The sequence below is a fragment of the Neovison vison genome, chromosome 6 (genome assembly GCF_020171115.1).
Source record: "Neovison vison isolate M4711 chromosome 6, ASM_NN_V1, whole genome shotgun sequence".
Lineage (NCBI taxonomy): Eukaryota > Metazoa > Chordata > Mammalia > Carnivora > Mustelidae > Neogale > Neogale vison.
Window position 1 is genome coordinate 117,840,629 of NC_058096.1, and position 25,236 is coordinate 117,865,864.

The 25,236-nt window shown below is 38.7% G+C and overlaps 1 protein-coding gene across 1 annotated transcript in view; it reads right to left on the reverse strand.

Moving 5' to 3' along the window:
* PAK2 (p21 (RAC1) activated kinase 2) overlaps positions 1–19,206 on the reverse strand; it is a 95,241-nt gene extending 76,035 nt beyond the window's left edge. Inside the window, exon 1 of the mRNA XM_044252086.1 lies at positions 18,984–19,206. The gene's annotated coding sequence lies outside the window, so the exon portion shown is untranslated. The remainder of the gene's footprint in view (positions 1–18,983) is intronic.
* Between the last annotated feature and the right edge of the window lie 6,030 nt (positions 19,207–25,236).

Below are 25,236 nucleotides of genomic sequence, written 5' to 3' on the forward strand. Positions count from 1 at the left end.
GACACAGAAAGAAAGGGAGTGATGGAAACAGAGGCAGAGGCGGACGGTTCCCCTCCGGGGAAGAAACAACTCTGAAGCAATTGCTGCAGTCTCCTACAGTACTTTATTTATTTATTTATTTTTTAAACATTTTTTTAAAGATTTTTTTTTTTTTTTTTTTTTGAGAGAGAGAGACAGTGAGAGAGAGAATGAGCGAGGAGAAGGTCAGAGAGCGAAGCAGACTCCCCATGGAGCTGGGAGCCTGATGTGGGACTCGATCCCGGGACTCCAGGATCACGCCCTGAGCCGGAGGCAGTCGTCCAACCAACTGCGCCACCCAGGCGTCCCTCCTACAGTACTTTAAAAAAGATTTCTAAACAAATGAAGAATGGAAGCACCACTGGAAAGACCATACAGCCTTGCAGTGGGACTACTTTCAAGGTGACAAACGACCTAAGTCACTTCTTGCTGTCCTCGGAAGAAGAATCATCTTCAAAATTTCAAAGCTACGCTTCCTATCTTCTACTCTGCTGGTCTTCATTTGTGGAAAAAAGACCACTGTCATCGTTTAACAAAAAAACAAAACTGCTCTCTGGATTATGTGTTCTGCTGCTAAAATGTCTATCAGGTGACAAAAATATGGAAGTAAAAATGGTCAGTTTTTCCATTTTTAAGAAATCAGTGTTCAAACGATTTTTGAAAATCATTTGTTTCAGAGGTATTCACACTCTCTAAATATCCTAATTCTCAAAACTATCCATGCCTCTCAAAACGTCTAAGTCACTGCAGCCTACGACTTAATCACTGTTATTTATTATCCCCAAATGCACTCTCAGCCCCTCCCAGTCTATTCTTCACACTGCAGGGGGAATGACTTACAAGTACATTAAACTCTGCCGTGTCAGTGTCCCACTTAAAGCCTTCAAGTGAGAGACTGAAGACAGAGCTCAACAGTACGTGCATGAGCTGGCCCCTAACTTTCCATACTCATTTTTGTAGTTTTAAAGAGCTCTCCTGTAGCTTTGTCCATTCTTTCACTTTTTCTAACAGCCATCTCAGGCCTTATAAGAGACCTTCTGGGAAGATTTTCCATTCACTAACCAATCATTCCATCTCCCTGGGACACCAGACTTTCAGCACTAAACCCAGGAAAGGCCTCAGCAAACTGGTATTGAGTTGGTCACCCTACTTTCTGTCCACCAGCTCCACCTGTCAAACACTCACTTCAAGTACTGACTAAAGGCCATCTTCTCAGAACACCTTCTCCTCACTCCCAACCCATGCATATTACTTTATTTCCTTTAACATTCATCACATTGGATTTGCTTTAATGTCTATCTTCCTTAACTACGTCATAAATTCCACAAGCATGGATCCACTGAGTATTTTGCGGACCACTACATCACTAACACCTAGCATTGTTTCCAGTTCATCTGTCTATATAGTAATTGCTGAATGACTAATCAACCAGTGAAAGGTTTATCTGTGATGGCATCAAAGTCAAGGGAAGAAGGTTTTTTTCCTTTTTTAGGCCAGAGGGAACTCAGCAAAATTTGAAGTAGCAGTCACTACTCTGTCTTCTTTCAGATCACTATTCTAGAACTAAGATAATTAAATGCTCTATTTATTTTGATCCTCACAATTGATAAAACTGATCCAGGAACCTCATTTTAACCATCACATACTCAATATAAGATCAGCACAACAATAAGCAGTCTAAATTCTGACTACCCAATCCCTACTACAATCTCAATTTACAACAGAGCACATTCCCATCTAGAAGGTGGGATTCTGGACAACAGGAATGAGTAGGAACAAGTATGATCTAGTTCATGAGACAGCAAGAAGACAAGAGGGCATATGGCAGACTTTTCAAAAGTACTGAAAAATCAGATTGAGGGGGAGGACAAAAAGTCACAGGTGCTGGGCAACAGGGAGCACCTGGAAGTTTAAGAGGTTGGTTCTGAGTATTTCCTATTCTCAAAAGTAGTGCCCGATCATTACAGAAACAAAAACAAAAAATCCAGACCAGAATAAAATCTAAACAAAAAAAATATTTGTAACTCCACTTCCCAGAAAGATCTGTTTTTTCTATTTGCACACTAGAAGCAGGGAAATGACACAGTTGAAGGAAAAAACCTTAGTCTCTCCTAAGTCAGTCAAATATTTATTTTGTGCCTACAGTGTGTCAGATGCTAGAGATCAAAGATAACTATGATTAAGTGTCGCCTTTGAGCTGGCGTCAGTGGGAAAATAACAGACAACTACTCTGAAATAAGGTTAAGAGCTGATAGGGATGTGTGGAATACAATGGAAAAGAGGAACCACAGCTCCCATTTATATGAGTTATTAGGCCAAGAAATCAGACTCGGCTTTTGAAGGATGAGAAGGAATTTACCAGGCAAGGAAAGAGAGGAAGGTCTCTATATAGAGAGGAAGCAGGGTATGTAAAGAGACGTAGTAATCTAAATGTGATCCTTTTTTTTTTTCTTTTTCCCCCTGGCCTTCACCCAATCTCCACAGTGAAAAAGTGAAACAATGACCAAGCATGAAAAAAGGGACAAGACTCAGAAATGCTTCAAAATGACTGTAAGGTAGGGAATGGGGAAGTAAAGAACAACCGTTTAAAAAAAAAAAGGTGGCTTTGGTCACAAAACCCAAATGGCAATTCAAAAATGAAAAAGGGTGGGGGGCAGTAGATTTATGAAATGTGTTCAACTTCAGAAGAGATGCGAACTGAAACAAGGTAACATTTCCTACTATCACAGTGATAATCTAAAAATAAGATCTTTGACTAAAAAATGGTTAACAGCAGACAGATTACATGATTCCTGCAGTGTTATCTAGGTTAAACAAAAACTGGAGCTGGCTTATTCTCATAAAACAATGGTATCAAACCAGAAGTCACCCACGTGGTCTATCACAAATTTCCACGAAAACAATTTATATCAGATCTCTGAAGGATATCCACAACAATAAGGTCAATCTTAACTAAGATTCATGACCCAGACATGCTCTGCCTCATAAAACTAAGTTCAACCATGTGCCTAAAAGAAGATATGAAGACATGTTGTCCCTCTCTACTAGCCATCCTTTTATTTAAAGACCTAGTCAGCCTCAAAGAACTGAACTAGTCTCCCGCCCTTGCTAAGCTGTTTCTTGCTATGCAGAGGGGGGGTTTTCTGGCAACCAGAGATCCTTATTTTCCCCTCTGATCTTTCTACATACAGGGATTTTACCATGCAAGTTCCAAATCAAACAAACAAACAAACAAACAAAACAAAAAACAAACAAACAAAAAAAAACAAGTGTCTATGTGCCCATGTGTCTGTAAGGTTCACGTGGAGCTACATAAGCACAGAGAAACATGGACTAGCACATGGCTTCCTGAGAGGTGTAATCATATAAGCAAAGTGCTGTTCTGTGGATGTAAGGCTAGAATCAGGAAGAGCCCTCATGGCACAAGTCAGAAACCAGGCTAGGATAAGATCCCACCAGAACTACTATGTCAGATGAATGTCTATTAATCACCGGAACTCGGGCTAGGAGCTATGTATTCTTCGGCAATACACCTAAGAGGTATCATCCAGAAACCCAGCTAACTATGGCAAGGGTAACCCATGAACGCCTCTAACAAATATACATCAGATAATGTGTAACAATTACAATTCAAAGATAAAGAAGCAGAAAAAATATTCAACAATTTTTGTTGATTCCAACAAAAATTAATGTAACACAAGAAAAGATAATACCCATCACATAAAGCAGTCTGACTTAAATGATGAATCACCTCAAGACACAGAATTAATTTCTAAACAGTCTGGCAAACTAGGAAACAGGCATATATGGAGAGAAAAACCAAAGGTAATATGAAAGTAATTTAAGGAAAGGGAGTGGCACAAGTTTTTAAAGGATATAAAGAAGCTAAAATTTCAATAGCAGAAATAAAGCCTACATTGGAAGAGATAAAGGAAAATCAAAGGAGTGACAAGACAAATATTTGAGAAGCTCACATAAGGGACAGAAATGACAAGCCAACCTAATTACTGTTAAGTATTTTCAAGAAAGAAAACTGAAACAAAATAACCAAAAATATTTCTGGAAATGAAAAAAGAACCAAGTACATGGACTGTTAAGGAGCTAACGTATCAGGCAATATTAAGGAACATGTATAAAAGACATGATCTGTCAAAATATTTCAATCAAAAGAAAAAAAGGAAAAAGAAAAAAAGGGGCACCTGTTTGATGATTCTCTCTCCCTACCTCCACTCCTCCCTCTGCTTGTACACTCTCTCTCTAATAAATTAAACAAAAATTAGCTGAAAATGCTTGTTGACAAACTTAAATGAATGAATCACCTTAAATGTAAGCCCAAGTAAAACTGCAATGAGCACCAATACCATCTAAATATAATTTAAATAATTTGTGTTAACACTGAATGTAATTAACAAGATGAAAGAAGTTGAAAACATGAAATAGGTAAAAAATATATGAATAATATAAAGTTCCAAGTTCACCATGGAGAGGAAAAGCAGATAAAGTGAAGGTGGATTAAGAGGAGAAGCTAGTCTTTTTTTTTTTTTTTTTAAAGATTTTATTTATTTATTTGACGGACAGAGATCACAAGTAGGCAGAGAGGTAGGCAGAGAGAGAGAGAGGGGGAAACAGGCTCCCTGCCATGCAGAGAGCCGGATATGGGGCTTGATCCCAGGACCTGAAATCATGACCTGAGTCGAAGGCAGAGGCTTTCACCCACTGAGCCACCAGGCGCCCTTAGTCTTCTAATTTAGGGGTAGTCAAAGTATAGTTTTATTTCAGACTGACAAACCAGAAAAATTAATTTTTTCTAATTTAGATTTATACTTGAATTCATTTAAACTATAAATCAGTGGACTTAAAAACAAGATAAATGTATAAATTCCAAATAAGTGAGATAAAAGCAAGAAACATAATTTGCAAAAACTAGAAAACACCAACAGATAACTGGATAAACAAAATGTGATATACAGCTGACCTGTGAACACCACAGGTTTGAACTGTGCACTGTATGCCAGTTTTTTGATATAGTACTACATAATATCTTATGATTTCTGAGTAACATGTTGTTTTATCATAAGACTACAATCTATAACATATATAACATGCAAATTATGTGTTAATAATTGTTCATCTTATTGGTAAGGCTTCTGGTCAACAGTATGCTATCAGGGGTGCCTGGGTGGCTCAGTGGGTTAAGCCTCTGCCTCCAGCTAAGGTCATGATCCCAGCGTCCTGGGATGGAGCCCCACATCAGGGGCTCAATGCTCAGCAGGGAGCCTGCCTTCCCTTCTCTCTCTGCCTGCCTCTCTGCCTACTTGTGATTTCTCTCTCTGTTAAATAAATGAAATCTTTGAAAAAAAAAAAACAAACAAACAAAACAGTAGGCTATCAGTAGTTAAGGGTTGGGGAGAGTAGTCACAGTTGGACTGTGTGTGCAGGCGCTGACACCCCTAATCCCCACATTGTTCAAGGATCAAACATATATATACACACACACAATGGAGTATTCTTATTCAGCCTTAAAAAAGAATGAAGTACTAGGGGCACCTGGGTGGCTCAGCGGGTTAAGCCTCTACCTTCGGCTCAGGTCGTGATCTCAGGATCCTGGGATCGAGCCCCACATCGGGCTCCGCTCAGTGGGGAGCCTGCTTCCCTCTCTCTCTGCCTGCCTCTCTGTCTACTTGTGATCTCTCTCTTTGTCAAATAAATAAATAAAATCTTAAAAAAAAAAAGAATGAAGTACTAATACATACAATTCATAAAATATACCAAGATGAAAACATCATGTGCTATGTGAAACAAACCAAAGGCAAAAGGGCAAATATTGTATGATCCACTTACACGACTCATCTAGAACAGGCAAAATTCTAAGACACATAAAGAAGATCAGAGATAGGTTACCAGATATTGGGAATAAGGAAGAATGGAAAGTTAGTTTTTAATAAGTATACAGGTTCAGTTGGGGAAGATGAAAAAGTGGTTGTGATGGGTATACAACAATGTACCTGTACTTAATGCTAAAGAATTATTATGTAAAAATGATGAAGATGGTAATTTTTATCTTATGTATATTTTAAAATTAAAGATGCACAAGGAATCATTAAAAAACAGAAAACATTAAGTAAAATGATAGAAACACACCCAACAGAATTCATCTTGACAATAAACAAATGTTTTAAGCATTCATTTTGAATTAAAACAAAAATAAACTACAGGGGTGTGTGGGTGGCTCAATCAGTTAGGCATTCGACTCTGGTTCTGGCTCAGGTCATGATCTCAGGGTCATGGGATTAAGCTCCACATTGGATTCCACATTCAGTGTGGGGTCTGCTTGAGCTTCCCCTGCTTGCTCAAGTGCATTCTCCCAAGTGTACTCTCTCAAATAAATAAATAAATAAATAAATAAATAAAATCTTAAAAAAAAAAAAACCTACATGTAATTTTAAAAAGGCACAACTAAAACAAAATGGTATGGAAAGACAAAGTTGGATAATTTACTGAACAAAGACATTTAGTACAGACAGGAATTTAAGTAAAATACAAGATTCAGAAAGTATGATGATTATTTTTATTAAGTATAATTCATAATGAGACCTTTAGCAGTAGATAACTTACATATACATCAAATAATACTGCATCGAAATACATGACAAAAATCATTAGAGTTGGGAGAATGAGAAACAAGTCACAGACTGGGGAAAAAACACCTGCAAAAGAAATATCATATATAAAGGACAGTTACCCAAAATATACAAAGAACTCTTAAAACTCAGCAATAGAAAAATTAACAATCCAATTTAAAAATGTGCATAACTTCTGAAGAGATACCTCACCAAAAGTGATACACAGATGGAAAAGCAGCATGCATCATTAGTACTGATGCTCAACATCAGTCATTAGAGTACTGCAAATCAAAAAAATGAGATACCACTACATATCTATCAGAACAGCTAAAATTCAAAACACTATAAACATCAAATGCTCGTGAGGATGCTGAGCAACACGAACACTCTCACCCATGGTTGGTGGGAAAGCAAAACGGTAAAGCCACTTTGAAATTCAGACAGTTTAGAGATTTCCTACAAAACTAAATATACTCTTACCATACCATCCAGCAATTATGCTCCTTGGTATTTACTCAAATCGGCTGAAAACTTATATCCATACAAAAATGAAGCACAGATGTCTACAGCAACTATATTCATAACTGACAAATGTGAAAGCTATGAAGATGTCCTTCAGTAGGTGAATGAACTAACTGCAGTACATCCAGTCAATGGAATAAAATTCATTGCTAAAAAGGAATGAGCTATCAAGTCATCAAAAGACGTGAAGGAGGGCGCCTGGGTGGCTCAGTGGGTTAAGCCTCTGCCTTCGGCTCAGGTCATGATCTCAGGGTCCTGGGATCGAGCCCCGCATCGGGCTCTCTGCTTGACAGGGAGCCTGCTTCCTCCTCTCTCTCTCTGCCTGTCTCTCTGCCTATTTGTGATCTCTCTCTGTCAAATAAATAAATAAATAATATTAAAAAAAAAAAAAGACGTGAAGGAAACTTAAATGCATACTGCAAGCTGAAAAGGTTATATAGTGTATGATCCAATTATAGGACATTCTGGAAAAGGCAATATTAAGGAGACAGTAAAAGCACTAGTTGCTGCCAGGAATTAGAGAAAAGGGAGGAACACAGGAGATGTTTAAGGCTGGGAAACTGTTATGTATGACACTATAATGATGGATACATGTCAACATCCACCATTTGTTCACACTCGTTAAATGTATAATATCAAGAGTGAACTCTAAACTATGGGCCTTGGTTGATAATAGATGTGTCAATGTTGGGTTTATCAATTTTTAAAAAAGTATCACACATGGTGAGATGTTGATGGTGGGGGTAAAGGGAGTAAGGGAGAGCTTGGGATATATAGGAACTCTGTACTTTTTACTCAATTTTGCTGTGAACCTAAAATTGCCACATAAAATAAAGTCTATTAATTAAAAAATTAAAAATCATTAGAAATAAAAGAAACTGACATTCAACCAACATATACTTACTGCATGCCCATGTGTTCTAAGTTCTAAATAGAATAGCAGCAAAGAAATAGAGAAACAAGAAAATGAACAAAGCCAAATGACTTCAGAGGAAAACTGCTATACAGACAGACACAGAAGGGCAAGAAGTCAGAGACCAAGTGGGGTAGGTGGAAGCTATTTTAGATGACTGATCAGATCCCTAATCATCAAGAGAAAAGCAGAAATCAGGGAATCAGAAAACAGGAAACCAACAGGATAAATCTGAAAGCTGGTTATTAAGAACTAAATAGATGAACACTTGGCAAATCATGAAAAATTAACAAAATCACTAGTAAAAGATGGAAATAAACACCACAGACTTTAAGGTAAAATATTACATATATTCATACAATAACAAATTTAAAAATCAAAAAATATATATAATCCGGAAAAATACAAATGATCAAAACTGACTCAAAAAAATAAGGATTCCTCAAGATTTTACAGAACTACAGAAGATACCACATGGCCTGTATACTCCTATTAAACTAAATTTCTAAGGTTTTTTTTTTTCTATTCTTTTGATAACTTCTGTACACTTGACTAATAGGAGTGGGATTCTGGTTCCTCATAATACGTGCCTTTGGCTATTAGCAAATTTATTAATATATGTCCTTATTAGTAGTTAAAAGAAGAAAAACCTTATTAGCATCACCTAAAGAAGTATTACAAAAACATTTGTTAAAATTCAGAAGCCTTTCTTATTTTTTGTAAAGTCAGAACAGAATCTCTCCCTAAAGAATCTCTGGTGCTCCTGGGTGGCTCAGTGGGTGGGTTCAAGCCTCTGCCTTCGGCTCAGGTCAGGATCTCAGGGTTCTGGGATCAAGCCCAGCATCGGGCTCTCTGCTGAGTAGGGAGCCTGCTTCCCTTCCTCTCTCTCTCTCTGCCTGCCTCTCTGCCTACTTGTGATCTCTGTCAAATAAATAAATAATCTTAAAAAAAAAAAATCTCTCTCTCTAAAACCAACAACTGCCATCATTCTTAATTGTAAAAATATCAGAGATACTCTAAGACAATTATCACCTCTCTTATTGAACCATGACTTAGAAATTCTGGCCAATGTAATAAAGCCCTAAAACAGAAATCAATATTGTGACTATTGGAAAGGAAGGAAAGGTTACTATAATATTTTCAGACAAGACAATGAACCCTGAAAACAAAAGTAAGCAAAATTTTATTGAAGACCAGTAAAATAATAAAAATATTAGACACAAATATCTAATTACATCTGTGTACTTATCAGAAGTAAATCAAATTAAAACAAAATTACAATTTAAACGAGAAAGGCAAATTAAACTGTATTTTTATTTTCCTAATAAGCAGATTTTATTAATGTCATTTAAAATGATGGCTGCTTCATTGAGGACAGCAATCAAATGTGATAAACACTGCTTGTGATGACACACAGCAAACTTCTCTGAAGGATAACTTAAGACTGTTACATGCTTATACCTTTTCATTCAGCAACTCCACTTCTAGGAAAATATTCTAAAATAATCAGGGATGACTAGAAAACCATTTATTGTAACATTTTAATAAAATATATATATTTATATACATATCAATATAAATATATATCAATACATATAAATATAATTGATATTATCAATTGAAATTAAAATTGATATCAATATATTGATATATCAGTATATATCAATATAAAATATTGAAAATAAGTTACACATTCAGCAATAGGAAAAGAGCAAATAAGGCACAGCTGTACAATGGAATGTCAGGCAAACATTAAAAGATGATTTTAAGAGAATCTTTAAGAACAAAGGGACACTTTCAAGATCTAGCACGGTAACAAATTATACAGAACAGGATTCTAATTTTATAAAAGCAAAGTATGTACACACATATATAAAAGAAGAAAAAGTACTGGCAGGAACATACCAGAATATCAATAGTAGTTATCATACATAATGGAATATGGGATTTTTTAAATATATATTTTTTTAAAAGATTTTTATTTTTTATTTATTTAACAGACAGAGATCACAAGTAGGCAGAGAGATAGAGAAGAGGAAGCAGGCTCCCCACGGAGCAGACAGCCCAATGCGGGGCTGGATCCCAGGACCCTGGGATCATGACCCGAGCTGAAGGCAGAGTCTTTAACCCACTGAGACACCCAGGCACCCCGGAATATGGGAATTAAGAAAAAAAAAAAGGCAACTTTATTCTTTTCAAGTATTTAGTCAGGAAGGTGAAAAAAGTTCAGGAAGAATTTACAATAGAGACACCTTATCAAACATCTAGTTCTATTTCCACTATTTTTTGTGCCAATGTACCTTCTCCTTCTTTAATACTTTGCACTTTAGAGCACCTGAAATTTTGTTTAAATGCTTTACCCACCTCTTGCTGCTCATGTTTATTATACAATAATTCTGTTTCACTTTTAAGCCTATAAATCACAAACTAAACTAAAAAAAAAAATAAAATAAACCCAGTAATTAAAAACTTAAAAGCTGAGAATGTATCTTAAAATTCACCTTGCAGGGCACCTGGATGGCTCAGAGGGTTAAAGCCTCTGCCTTTGGCTCAGGTTATGATCCCAGGGTCCTGGGATCGAGCCCCACATTGGGCTCTCTGCTCGGTAGGGAGCCTGCTTCCCCCCTCTCTCTGCCTGCCTTTCTGCTTACTTGTGATCTCTGTCTGTGAAATAAATAAATAAAATCTTAAAAAAAAAAAAATTGTGACGCCTGGGTGGCTCAGTTGGTTAAGCAGCTGCCTTCAGCTCAGGTCATGATCCCAGCGTCCTGGGATCGAATCCCACATCGGGCTCCTTGCTCGGCAGGGAGCCTGCTTCTCCCTCTGCCTCTGCCTGCCATTCTGCCTGCCTATGCTCGCTCTCTCTCCCTCTCTCTGACAAATAAATAAAATCCTAAAAAAAAAAAAAAAAAAAGACAGATTAAAAAAAAAAAATTCACCTTGCTCTCCCACTCTCCGTCCTGTGTGGAGCCCAATGTGAGGCTTGAACTCAGGATCCGAATATCAAGACCTGAGCTAAGACGAAGAGTTGGATCCTTAACCAATTGAGCCATGCAGGTGTCCTAAAATATACCTTTTCTGATGAAATAAATGCAAGGCAAAAATAAAACTTTGTAGCTTCCCAGAACCTATTAAGCATTTACCTGAAAAAAATATCACCAATGTAAATACTGGAATACTGAGGAAGAACTCAGTAATGAGTTAAAAGTGCTCTGCGTGCATATGTGTGTGTATCACTTTTAACCAACATTAAAGAGTTCTTCCTTACATCTCCCTGTCTGATTAGTTTCAACTGGCAAAAACTGAGAAATAACTCATTTCCAGATAAATAATTCATGCTTTCTGTATACCGCAAATAAGGATTGTGTATTAAAACATGTTAAGAAAATATGTAAGAAGAATATTTATATCATAGTAGAGATCAAGAAAGACTCCCAAAAAGTACACTCAACGGTGGAAATTTGAAGGATGAGGATGAAATCAGTAGATGACAAGAAACAGGGATCAAGGGGCACTTGTGTGACTCTGTCTGTCAGTTAAGTGTCTGCCTTCGGTTGGGGTCATGATCCCAGGGTCCTGGGATAGAGCCTCACGCTGGGCTCCCTGCTCAGTGCGGAGCCTGCTCCTCCTGCTCCCTCTGTCTCTCCCCCTGCTTATGCTCTGTCTCTCTGTCAATAAATAAATAAAAATTTAAAAAAAAAAAAAGGAAAAAAGAAGGGTTAAGGGGGCGTTTTTGTTTGTTTGTTTTCAGATGTGAGCTTACAATGAAACCATTACAATATTATTCCCTGTCTATAATCAATTTATTTTCGCAGCAACCTACAACTCCTGAAACTTTTTCTATACCCGTATTTCATTTCAGTAGCCAAGCTATTTTATATTGTTAAAACTCTTACTTGCCCCCACACATATTTCAGAAGGATTTTTTTTTTAAGATTTTATTTATTTATCTGACAGAGAAATAGAGAGCACAAGTAGACTGTGGAAGGCAGAGGCACTTAACCGACCGAGCCACCCAGGAGCCCCCATATTTCAGAAGGATTAAGATTAAAATACAAGGGGTGCCTGGGTGGCTCAGTGGGTTGGGGCCTCTGCCTTTGGCTCGGGTCATGATCCCAAGGGTTCTGGGATCAATCCCTGTGTCGGGCTCTTTGCTCAGCGGGGAGCCTGCTTCCTCCTCTCTCTCTGCCTGCCTCTCTGCCTACTTGTGATCTGTCAAATAAATAAATAAATAAAATATTAGGAAAAAAAGATTAAAATACAATTGTTGGGGTGCCTGGGTGGCTCAGAGGGTTAAAGCCTCTGCCTTTGGCTCCAGTCATGATCCCAGGGTCCTGGAATTGAGCCCCACATCGGGCTCTCTGCTCAGCAGAGAGCCTGCATCTGTTCCTCTCTCTCTCTCTGCCTGCCTCTCTGCCTACCTGTGATCTCTGTCAAATAAATAAATAATCTTAAAAAAAATAAAATGCAAAGTTTCATTTATTTAAGTAACCTCTACTATCAATATGTTTAAATTTTTTGAAGTTTTATTTAAAGCTTTTAAATTTTTATTTATCTATTTAAAGTTTTATTTAGGGACGCCTGGGTGGCTCAGTTGGTTAAGCAGCTGCCTTCGGCTCAGGTCATGATCCCAGCGTCCTGGGATTGAGTCCCACATCGGGCTCCTTGCTTGGCAGGGAGCCTGCTTCTCCCTCTGCCTCTGCCTGCCACTCTGTCTGCCTGTGCTCACTCTCGCTCCTCTCTCTCTGACAAATAAATAAATAAAATCTTAAAAAAAATAATAATAAAGTTTATTTATTTAAGTAACCTCTACACTCAATATGGGGCTCGAACTCACAACCCTGAGGTCAAGAGTCACATGCTCCTCTGACTAAGCCAGCTAGGTGCCCCAATACAACAATTATTAAGAAGAATGTTTTTTTGATAAAGGTGAAATGGGAAAGATCTTCCTAAGAGAAGGTGAAGGATTACTACCGATGACATATGAAGAGCTTCTACAGTGTGATGAGGAAGTATAGACTGATGTAGACTTTTGGACAGTAATTTGGCATCTATCAAAACTTAAAATGCTCGGGGTGCCTGGGTGGCTCAGTGGGTTAAAGCCTCTGCCTTTGGCTCAGGTCATGATCCCACGGTCCTGGGAAAAAACTTAAAGTGCTCACTGAAGAAACTTTTTTATGGAAATACTGGTACACATATGCCTACACACAAAGATACACTGAAGCCCAGTAAAGCTCCAGTTCTACTTGCTCAAAATTGAGAGAATAAAGACTGTCCCTGACTTACCATGGTTTGACCTACAGTTTTTCATCCTTACAAAGACATGAAAGTGAAGTTTCCACACTCAGTAGGAACTGTATTTTGAATTTTGCTCTTTTCCCGGGGTTGGAAATATGCAGTACCATACTGTCTTGTGATACAGGGCAGTGGCAGCGAGCCACAGTTCCCAGTCAGCTACGTGATCAAGAGGATAAACAACTAATACACTTAAAACCATTCTATTTTTCCCTTTCAGTATACTACTCAATTAAGTACATGAGACAGTCAACACTTGAAAATAAAATAAGTATTATTTTATTTAGAGAGTTCTGCCCACCAGCAGTCTAACCTAAGTGTTCTGAGCACGTTTAAGGCAGGCTATGCAAAATGATGATGTTTCGCCTTATGCCATTTTCAACTTACAGTGTTTTTATTGGGACAAAATCCCCTTGTAAGCTGATGAAGATCTGTACAGTAGTCCCCTTTTACCACAGTTTCTCTTTCTGCAATTTCAGTTACCAGCAGTCAACCACTGCCTTGGATCCCATGACTGAAGTATCATCCGAAAGTCAATGGTAACCTATCCTTACATCACATTGCCTCTGCCATTCACCTCATTTCATCTCATCATGTAGGCATTTTATCATCTCACATCATCACAAGAAACATGAGTACAGTCTAATGAGATATTCTGAGATAGATCACATTCACCTAACTTTAATTATAGCATATTGTTATAACTGTTCTATTTTATTACCAGTCACTGTTATTAATCTCTTACTGGGTCTAATTTATAAACTAAACTTTATCACAGGTATGTATATAAGGAAAAAAGACAGTTTATACAGGCTTCACTCTATCTGTAGCTTCAGGCAGCCACTGGAGGTCTTGGAAATATCCTCTGTGGATAAGGTGGGATTACTGCAACATAAAGAACCATGAATAGGGCACCTGGGTGGCTCACTTGGTTAAGTGACTGCCTTCCGCTCATCCCAGGGTCCTTCAATCCAGTCCTGCATCCCACTCCTTGCTCTGGGGGAGCCTGCTTCTCCCTCTCCCTCTGCCTGCCACTCCCCCTGCTTGTGTGCATGCGAGCGCACGCGCTGGCTCTCTCTCTCGGCTCTGTCAAATAAATAAAATCTTAAAAAAATGAATAATTAAAGGACAATGGACTATATCATGACCGTTAAAAAGATGAAGTACAACTGTATATATTGAGATGGAAAAGAATATGTAATTACCAGACCTTGTATTTTTAAAAATTGTTTAAAACCACACAGTGCTTATTTCTGCATAAAGAAAACAAAATTGTTAACAGTGGTACCAGGGAATGGAACTAGAAAGTGAGGAAAGAGCAATTTTTACTTTTTTATTCTAAATAACTGGGTTGCCTTGAATCTTTTATAATAAGCACATGCTACTTTTGGAATTTAAAAATAAGGGGGAAAACCCTAGTCCATTATGATGCTTATTTCTGGGGGCTGAGGATAAAGTGATTTTTGTCCTCTTAATAATCTTCGCTACTCTTCAAATTTTCTGAGAAATACACATACTTTTTAAAATTTGAAAAAACTGTATTTTGTATCAGTGGCAAAGCTTTTTTCCCCCCCAATATTTTAACAGTTATGGTCTCAGAAAATTGGTCCTGACATCCCAATCTCTTCCAGAAAGCATACTTCTTTTTTTGAAGATTTTATTTATTTATTTGGGAAAGAGAGAGAGAGCATGCACAAGGAGGGGGAGATGGAGAGACAGACTCCCCAGTGAGCAAGGAGCCCCATAGGGGACTCATTCCGGGATGATGACATGAGTCAAAGGCAGACGCTTAACCGACCGAGCTACCCAGGCTCCCCTCCAGAAAGCATTCTTAAATCTAAGTTTGGGAGCATAATATTTGCTACAGTAACAATTAAATGTAAAACCCATTTTATTTTTATTTATTTATTTATTTATTTATTTATTTGGCTCCCCTCCAGAAAGCATTCTTAAATCTAAGTTTGGGAGCATAATATTTGCTACAGTAACAATTAAATGTAAAACCCATTTTATTTTTATTTATTTATTTATTTATTTGACAGAGACAGTGACAGAGGGAACACAAGCAGGGGAACTAGAAGAGGGAGAAGCAAGCTCCCTGAAGAGCAGGGAGCCCAATGCGGGGCTTGACCCCACGATCCTGAGATCATGACCAAGCTGAAGGCAGACACCTAACGACTGAGCCACCCAGGTGCCCCAAACCTATTTTAGAATGGAATAATAACTAACCTTTATTAAGAACTTAAGCACTGCATTTGCAAGGTACTTTACCTGCATATCTCATTTGCTTTAAATAGCCCCATGAAAATTGTATTATATTATTATTACTATCAATCCCCATTCTATAGAAGAAGACAACCAAGTCCTGGAAAGAGTACATGTCTTACCTAGGGTCAGGTAGAAGAACCATGATTCAAATCCAGGTCTCCAGCATCTAACCATTCAAGACACATGGAAGGGTAAGTACTAATGTACCTCAGAGATAATAAATAGGCTAGAACTCTGAAATCCCACATGAGTGTTCAGAATGGCTATCCTTAAATAGGTTAATGACCCTAAAATGAAAAAGTAGTGAAAATTCTGATTACAGAAGAAAACAATCAGTATTTCTTCAAGGCAAGGGGGCTATTTTTCCTTCTCTTTCTGCTTCTACCAAGGTTCAAGAAGGATACAAGGGACAACTCCGATTTTTAAGTAATTTATCTGCCCTCTGACTAGTCTGGAATTAGCCCTCTATTTAACTTGATGGGCTTCTGAAAACAAACTGATCAGAATCCTGAAGCCTTAGCCTTGAACAAGACCTAGTTTCAAGTTTTAATCAAAAGGAGAAATTTCGGGGCGCCTGGGTGGCTCAGTGGGTTAAAGCCTGTGCCTTTGGCTCAGGTCATGATCCCAGGTCCTGGGATCAAGCCCGGCATCATCATCAAGCTCTCTGCTCAGCGGGGAGCCTGCTTCCCCCCCTCTCCCTGCCTGCCTCTCTGCCTACTTGTGATCTCTCTGTCAAATAAATAAATAAATTCTTTAAAAAAAAAAAAAAAAAAGGAGAAATTTCAGGGGCACCTGGGAGGTTCAGTGGGTTAGACCTTTGCATTCCGCTCAGGTCATGATCTCAGGGTCCTGGGATTGAGCCCCACATGGGGCTCTCTGCTCAGCAGCGATCCTGCTTCCCCCTCTCTCTGCCTGCCTCTTTGCCTACTTGTGATCTCTGTCAAATGAATAAATAAAATCTTTTTTTTAAAAAAAGAGAGAGGGGCGCCTGGGTGGCTCAGTGGGTTAAAGCCTCTGCCTTCAGCTCAGGTCATGATCCCAGGATCCTGGGATCGAGCCCCGCATCAGGCTCTCTGCTCCTCGGTGAGCCTGCTTCCTCCTCTCACTCTCTGCCTGCCTCTCTGCCTACTTGTGATCTTTGTCTGTCAAATAAATAAATAAAATCTTAAAAAAAAAAAAAAGAAAAAAGAGAAATTTCAGGAAGTCAAAAGAAACATTATACTTGATTAACAGAATAATCAATATTGACAGAAGAAATATAGGAATGACTTTAAAGTACCTCCTTATTTTATCTTTATTCTAACAAGTTCTCTTTTTTAAAAAGTATAACTGAAAGTTTATCCTTAGCAATCCTTTATGTTTTTTCTTTAAAAAGCTATAGTTAAAAAGAAATATACACCACTGTAAACCATGCCTACTTGGAAACCTGCCTATCATAAAGATCAGAGAACCAGGGGAACCCCTATTCATCTGTTTAGCAGATACACTCCAAATACAAACTTATTTTGGGGTTTGGATGGTTAGTATTAAATGCCACAAAGTCCAGAAGAATAATTCTCTTTTTGAATAATGGTAAACCAGGAATCAAACCCCTCCTAAGTGAAGAGGAATATCCAATCACTCTTCCTTGGTAAAAGTATCTGCTTATAGAAGAACTGACAGAGAGGCTGACATCAACAGACCAAATTTCACACTCCAACATTTCTGTACATTAGGCCCCTTTGACCAATAAGACCTCTCAAATTGACAACTGACACTATCAAATGATGATAGTATTAAAGCTCTGTACAAAGTCACTTAGGTAAAAGTAGAGTATTTAGTGAAAGTAAAATTCACTGAATTTTGATCAACCACTTTCACCACACCCTGAAACTGGGCTTAACAACCTACATATATTACAAGTCAAAAACATTTTAAGATTCATTTTTCACAATGTAAATCAGTGTTCTCGGGTAATTAATAGATTTAAAAGCTAAGGATTAAGGAATTGCCTTAATCAATACCCTGTATTAACAGAATATGAACAAAGCTTTCCATTCATAAGTATCTATATGTGTGTATATACATGTATGTTTCCACACAGCCATAAAAGAGACTTAGAAGTTAGTGTAAGTGTGTTTTACAAATGCCATTGAGCTTCTGGCAAAGCTGACAAGTTCTAACCCGCTTTAAAAATTACTATTCACGTCTTCACCCCAATCTAATTTTATTTAATGTTATTCTTTTGGACAATCCTACAAAAAACAAAACCCCACAAGCAAATTCTTGTAAATTTCAATATCCTGCCTACTTATAAGAGCGGAAGAGTCAAACAGAGAAGGGGAAAAAACGTGACGTGCACAACCTTGATCCAAAACACCACTCGTCGTTGTCTAATTTTAGGCCTAACCATTTTGATTGTCTTTTCGAGGTTAAAAAGAAAACAAACAACTACAGATAACTTGTAAAGTAGAACTGAAACAGTTATATCAATGGGAGTTTGCATGATTTATCAAGGAGGAAACAAATCACGCTCACGACTTCCAATTAAAATGAAGCTACAAGGAGGATACGGCCCCGCACCAACCAACAAGAGAAATTACTTTTCACACTTTAGCTCTGGGATGACTTTATCTTTAAAGAATTAGTCAAAAGGCTGAGTCCACCGAAGACTGTAGCAACGTCCTATGTGCGTTGGGTTAAAGCCAAACACGGTGAAAAGCCAACCTTCGCCTAAATTACCTAAAGAAGCAACTATTCACCCCCTGGCTGAAGACCAAACAAGAATCACGAGAAGATCCGAAAGTTCGGTTATTAGGTGAGGCCCTCAAACCCTCGGAACACTATGCGTTCCCACTAACGCGGAATATGGAAGAGACCGCACACTGCAGTTTAGAACAGAGTACAGGGACGAGAGACAATATGCCTAACCGATGAAACTAGGGCGACCGGAGAGGTAGCAAGGAGGGACTCCGTACGACAGGAAAAATCGAGGACGAAAAGCCGAGACATGAGGTCGACCACTAAACTGAGAACAGGAGGACGCTGAAATGCGAGGGAAGGGAGACCGAGAGTGGGCAGAGCCTGTGGCGCGGCACGGCCCTGGGCAGGGCTGGGTCCAGGAAGAGTTAGACTTCGCCAGCCTAGCGAGCTTCCCATTTCGGGCTACAGCCGAAGAAAACAGCCCTAAGGAGCAGACAATGAGCCACCGCCCCAGGAGCCGCGGCTCCAGGAACGCAGGTGGCGGCTGCCCCGGCGCTGCCCCCGGCAGGTAGGCTGCCGCCGGCCGCTCGCGCCGGCCAGGCCGCCGAGGAGGAAGGAGGAAGAGAGCGACGGCCCGCGTCCCGGCCTGTCTGCACACTTACCCCAGGCGAGGAAAGGTCCCCGCCCCAGCGAGGCGCCTCGGTCCGAGCTCCCGGCGGGCTCCGGAGCCGCCCCGGGCAAGCGCGCGGCGCGGGGCAGACGGGGACGGAAGGGGAAGCGGGGCGGGAAGACAAGCCGCGCTGGAGCGCAGCGGCTGCTACCGCTAGGCCGAGCGGCAGCCGAGCCCCGCGGGCGCCGGCAGGGGAGGGCAGGGAGCCTTCGGCAATGGCGACGGCCCGGGCCGGAGGGGAAGCGGAACAACCGCCGCCGCTGCGCGTGGCCACAACCCTGGGGGAGGGCCACGGCTGGGAGCGGGCAGGGGCGGGGCCAGAACACCGCCCCTTTCTGGCCCAAGCCCGGAGCTCCACGGGGCGGAGACCCGCACCACCTCCGGATGGGCGGGCTCGCGCGAGGGCTGCTGGGAGTCGTAGTTTGGACACGTGCTCCCGGCTCTTCTCGCTTTCTTTCACGTTTTTGTTTTTTTTATTTTTGTTTTTGTTTTTCCTTCTTGGCGGTGGGAGGGGCGGGGAGAGTGTTCTTTAAATTGAGAAAGACAGCCAGTCCCTCCTTTAATTGAGCATTGTCTCCATTCGGGTCCGTGCCAGTCAAAGATGCTGACCAACATTGCTGTTATAGAAATCTGCTTCCGTACATTTGTTTGTGATAACAACTACATTGTTATCCATTTTGCATTTTACTTACAAACTCTTACTGTTTTTTGCTGCTAAATGAAGTCCCACCTCCTTGAAATTAAAGCCTTCATGTTTTATCCAGGGAGGAGTTCATCAGCGTATTCCCTAATTCTACAAACATTTGAACATCTAAAATGTATCATTTAGGCATCAGGGATAACGGGTGGACATGAATCACTTTGCCTTTGTGGAGCTTACAGATATGCGAACAAGTAATTAAACTCATGATATCTGGTATGAGAAGAAAACTGGGAAGATTATTTTAGATTGGGTGGTCAGAGAAAGCATCTTTAGGGAGACAACATTTAAGCTGAGAACAGAAGAGAGACATAAGAAGCTCCTAGGAGAAAGCATTACAGGCAAAAGGGTCAAGAAAAAGCCTTGCTATGATCAGTAAAGAAGACCAGTGTAGCCTGAGCTTAGTGCAAGAGTAGTGTACTGTGAAAAAACATTAGAGTAGGTAAGATTCAGGTCAAGAAGAATCTTGAATGCCATACTAAGGAGTTTGGATTTATTTCAAAAAGCTATTAAAACGTTTCAAACAGGGAAGTGAAGTTATCTGGCTTATACTTTAAGATCATTAGATTGCTATATGGTAAATGTAGTATACAGATGCAAGAACAGAAGGGAAAATTCGTGGGATCAAGTCCTGCATCCGGTTCCCTGCTCAGCAGGGAGCCTGCTTCTCCCTCTCCCACTCCCCCTGCTGGTGTCCCCTCTCTCCCTGTCTCTCTCCCTCTGTCAAATAAATAAATAATCTTTTAAAATAAAATAAAATAAATTTAAATGATTAAACAAAATAATACAGGAGTAAGAAACAAGATACTGCTTTTTAAAAAATATGACCACGCAGCTTTGAGAAGTAACAAGTAGATCTTCTACAAATAAAGAATTTAATAATTGCAACAAAAGCCAATGTTTGGGTTAAACAGTAGATTACACATTGAAGAGAGAATTAGTAAACTGGATGACAGATCTAAAGAAATTACTAAGGGCAGGCCAGAGACAAAGGAAATATGAAAGAAAGATCGAGAGACATTAGGGATATATTGTGAGGGTCTACCATACACCTAGCAAGAACTCTGAGAGAAGAGAGAATACAAAAGGGACAGTATATGATGAGATAATGGCTAAGAATTTTCCAGAACTGAGTAAAGACAAGAATCTTCAGATTCAGGAAGCAAAATGAAGCCCAACCAGGATAGGTAAAAGGGATCTTTTCAAACACAACAACGTCAAACTGCAGAAAACCACAGAAAAAGTAACCAGAAAGGAAAGACATATCCTACAAAGAAACAACTATTAAATTTCTGAACATTTCTGAACTGAGACAATGGGTGCCAGTTGACAGTGGGAAATATTTTCAAAATACCAAGATAAAATAACCACACTTACAAATGTAGACTGAGCTAAATTATCAGTCATATGAAGGTGAAAGAAAGATATCATCAGTGGCACCTGGGTGGCTGAGTCATTAAGTGTCTGGCTTCAGCTCAGGTCATGATCTCAGGGTCCTGGGATCAAGCCCCACATCAGGCTACCTGCTTGGCGGGAAGCCTGCTTCTCTTTCTCCCACTCACCCTGCTTGTATTCCCTCTCTTCTGCTCTCTCTGTCAAATAAATAAATCAAATCTTAAAAAAAAAAAAAGGAATCAGACAAAAGCAGAGACTGTTGCCAGTATTGTAATAGTGTTGTATGGTGACAATGGTACCTACACTTTTGGGAGGCAGAGCAAAACCATAGACTTGTGGAATCACTGTGCACTATGCTGTACACCTGAAACTAATGTAACACTGTGTGTCAGTTATACTTCAATTTTAAGAAAAAGACAAAGACCTACTAAAGGAACTCATTCAAAAGATACACTTCAGGAGGAGACTGATTCCAGAAGTAAGGTGTGAGATGTAAGAAATCAGATAGCTAGCTAAACCTACTATCCATCCTATCACTGGTTAGGACAATCCTGAAGAGCATATTTAATCCATATTATCTCATTCTCTCACAGCCTACCAAACCCTACATTCAACTACCTGCCAGTAGTATATTTTCTAAGTTTGGAGGATAATGTGGAAAGGTGTTAGTCATCTCACCCTAATTTATCTCCATATCTTGAGCACCAATTATCAAAATATGAGTAACTAAAATAAATAGAATATCTTCCTCTAATCGTTCTTAAACTCATTATATTCTGAAATCAATAGAGCTGCATTAGATCTTTCTAGTTTCCAAACCATGTATCTACCATCTTCCATGAGACCTAGCTAAATAATCTAAATTCCTGGTAGAGTGGCTTAGATACATACACACACACACACACACACACACGCACGCATCTCTGCCCCATCACCACCCTTAGCTGAGGTAACTCATATCTCTGTTTATCTGAACAAACATAACCTAACACTTTAAGAAAAATAAACCATTAAAGTTCAACAAATACTGGAACAAAATGACCAAGAGGACAGTACCCATTTTCTTCACTTTAAACAAAAAAGGTCATACACAGAATTACAAAACTGATTTAAAAAATACAGTGCTTGGTGCGCATGGGTGGCTCAGTCCGTTAAACAGCTACCTTTGGCTCAGGTCATGATCCCAGGGTCCTTGGATGGAACCTGCTTCCCCCTCTCCCTCTATCACCCCCCAACTTCTCATGCTCTTTCTGTCAAATAAATAAAACCTTAAAAAAATAAAAATTAAAAAAATTAAAAATACAGCGCTTAAGGTGCCTGGCTGGCTCAGTTGGTAGAACATGTGACTTTTGATCTCAGGGTCATGAGTTGAAGACCCATGTTGGGCACAGACTTGTTAAAAAAATAAAGTGATTATTCAAAGTATCCAAAGAAGATAATAAAGAGTTCAAAACCAGAAATATTCTATCAAAAGTAATGTCAAAAAAAGTGATGTCATCTGCAACCATTTATTAGGCAAAAAGAGTCTTATCAAAGTACTCTTCATTCACTTTCACATTTTTATTATACCCTTGAATACCTGTGTAAATGAATAAATGGCTGAATCATATCCCAGGCCACCATCTCAAATATTAACTTGAAAACTCATTTAAATACTGATGAAACTTGGTTCTGATATACAAAAGAATATATATATATACTTATATATATATATAATATATATTTTATATATAATATATATATTTTATATATATTCTTTTATATGTATATATATATTCTGCCCCCCCACATATACTTTCTTTTTTTCCCCACATATACTCTTAAGAGGTAACATGTTCCTGTCCAATCATACTTCAATACGCTGTCTGTTCATGTTACTGAATTTTAACTGACATATAATTTCATTTTAGTGTCCCCATACTAATCCCACTTTGAAAGAAATGCTTGTAAAAAAAAGGAATTCTTTCTTGTAAGAAGATACTAAATAAGTATAAAATTAGATTAGGTTTGAAATATTAGCGGTCTCCAATATTTCTTGTTTCATGGCACTCAGTCACTTTTTCAATATTTACATTCTTAAACACACCTTCAAAAAGAACTATTATGACTCATCAAGTCATACATGTCAAATTATAAAAGATTTATTCCCATAAAAACACCAGAATGTTTTAGGAATCTAAGTGGTGCTAGCATATATAAATATGTATCATTCCATTATTCTATGAAACAAACATTGCAAACAAACCCTGGTTTACTGGCTTCTGTTTTGGAACATGCTTGTCCTCAACGCATTGCCCCATATAAACAGAAGGATGTGCTTGCCTTTTAATTAATTAATTAATTTATTTATTTAAATATTTTATTTATTTATTTATTTGAGAGACTGAGATCTCAAGTAGGCAGAGCAGACAGAGAGAGAGAGAGGAAGAAGCAGGCTCCCTGCAGAGCAGAGAGCCCGATGTGGGGCTCGATTCCAGGACTCTGGGATCATGACCTGAGCCGAAGGCAGAGGCCTCAACCCACTGAGCCACCCAGGCGCCCCATTGCCTTTTTATTTTTATTTTTTTCTTCAGACTTTATTTTTAAGTAATCTCTACATTCAACATGGGGCTCAAACTCAAAACCCTGAGTTCAAGAGGGTTCACTCCACTGACTGAGTCATCCAGGTGCGCCATACATTTTTTATTTTTATTTTTATTTTTTTTTAAAGATTTTTATTTATTTATTTGATAGAGAGAGATCGCAAGTAGGCAGAGAGGCAAGCAGAGAGAGAGGGGGAAGCATGGGATCATGACCTGGGTGGAACTCAGAGGCCCTACCCACTGAGCCAACCAGGCACCCCCACCTTTTAATTTTTTAATTAGCTTATGGCACTTTATTTTCTAACTTTTCCCCAAGAAAAACAGTAGAATAAGAACCTTTGTTTAAAAAAAAAGTCACTGAAGATACACAAAAGAGGGGTACCTGGCAGTAGTCGGTAGAGCATGTGACTCTTGATCTCAGGGTCATGAGTTTAAGACCCAAGTTCAACAAGATGGGATAGGGAGGGAGACAAACCATAAGTGACTCTTAATCTCACGAAACAAACTGTGGGTTGGTGGGGGGAGGGGGGTTGGGATAAGGGGGGTAGGGTTATGGACATTGGGGAGGGTATGTGCTTTTGGGTAAATTGGAAGGGGAGGTGAACCATGAGAGACTATGGACTCTGAAAAACAATCTGAGGGGTTTGACGTGACGGAGGGGTGGGAGGTTGGGGTACCAGGTGGTGGGTATTATAGAGGGCATGGCTTGCATGGAGCACTGGGTGTGGTGAAAAAATAATGAATACTGTTTTTCTGAAAATAAATAAATTGGAAAAAAAAAAGACCCAAGTTCAGCATGGAGCAAAAGATACAAAAATATTTTTTTCATAAATGTACAACTTAATAAAACATACTCTAAAATGACAATCTGAATTCTCTTCCTGACAAATTCAGTACTAAACAAAAACTGTGTCTTAGTACTTAGTATTTAGTTTCATCTAGCCATTCATATATTCAAAACAGTAAATAAAATACAAAAAGAGAATAGAAATGCTTTAAGGAATAATCAATCTTGATATTAATAATTTCTTAGCTGTCCTACTTTATTTTCTTTAAACTCTGGATGAGTAACTTTAATATTCTTATAAAACTAATGTTTAAATAAACTGATTCATCCAAAATATTTTCATTTAAAATGATTTTCTCAATTTTTAGCTGAAATTAAAATGTTTCTATTCATAAAATAAGAATAATTTGTCTCTAACACATAAAGTACTCTTTTCATGACCAAAATGAAACTGAAATCACTTCTCACAAAATAAATATAAATTCAACAAAATTAAGTTTCCTCTCCTATTGGTACTTGTTTAAAGATTATCAGTGGTCTATACAACAGAGTACTAAATTCTGGAATGGGTTGAAAATGTTCCAAAATTTCCTCTAGTACACAAAATTATAGCCATAAATGAAGACAAAAACAATGACATAATTCTAGAAGAACACTCCTTCTTTTTTTTTAAAAAAAAAAAAAACATGTTATTTTATTTATTTGAGAGCTAGAGTATAAGCAGGGGAGAACAACAGAGGGAGAGGGAGAAGCAGGCTCCCTGTGAAGCAAGGAGCCGGAT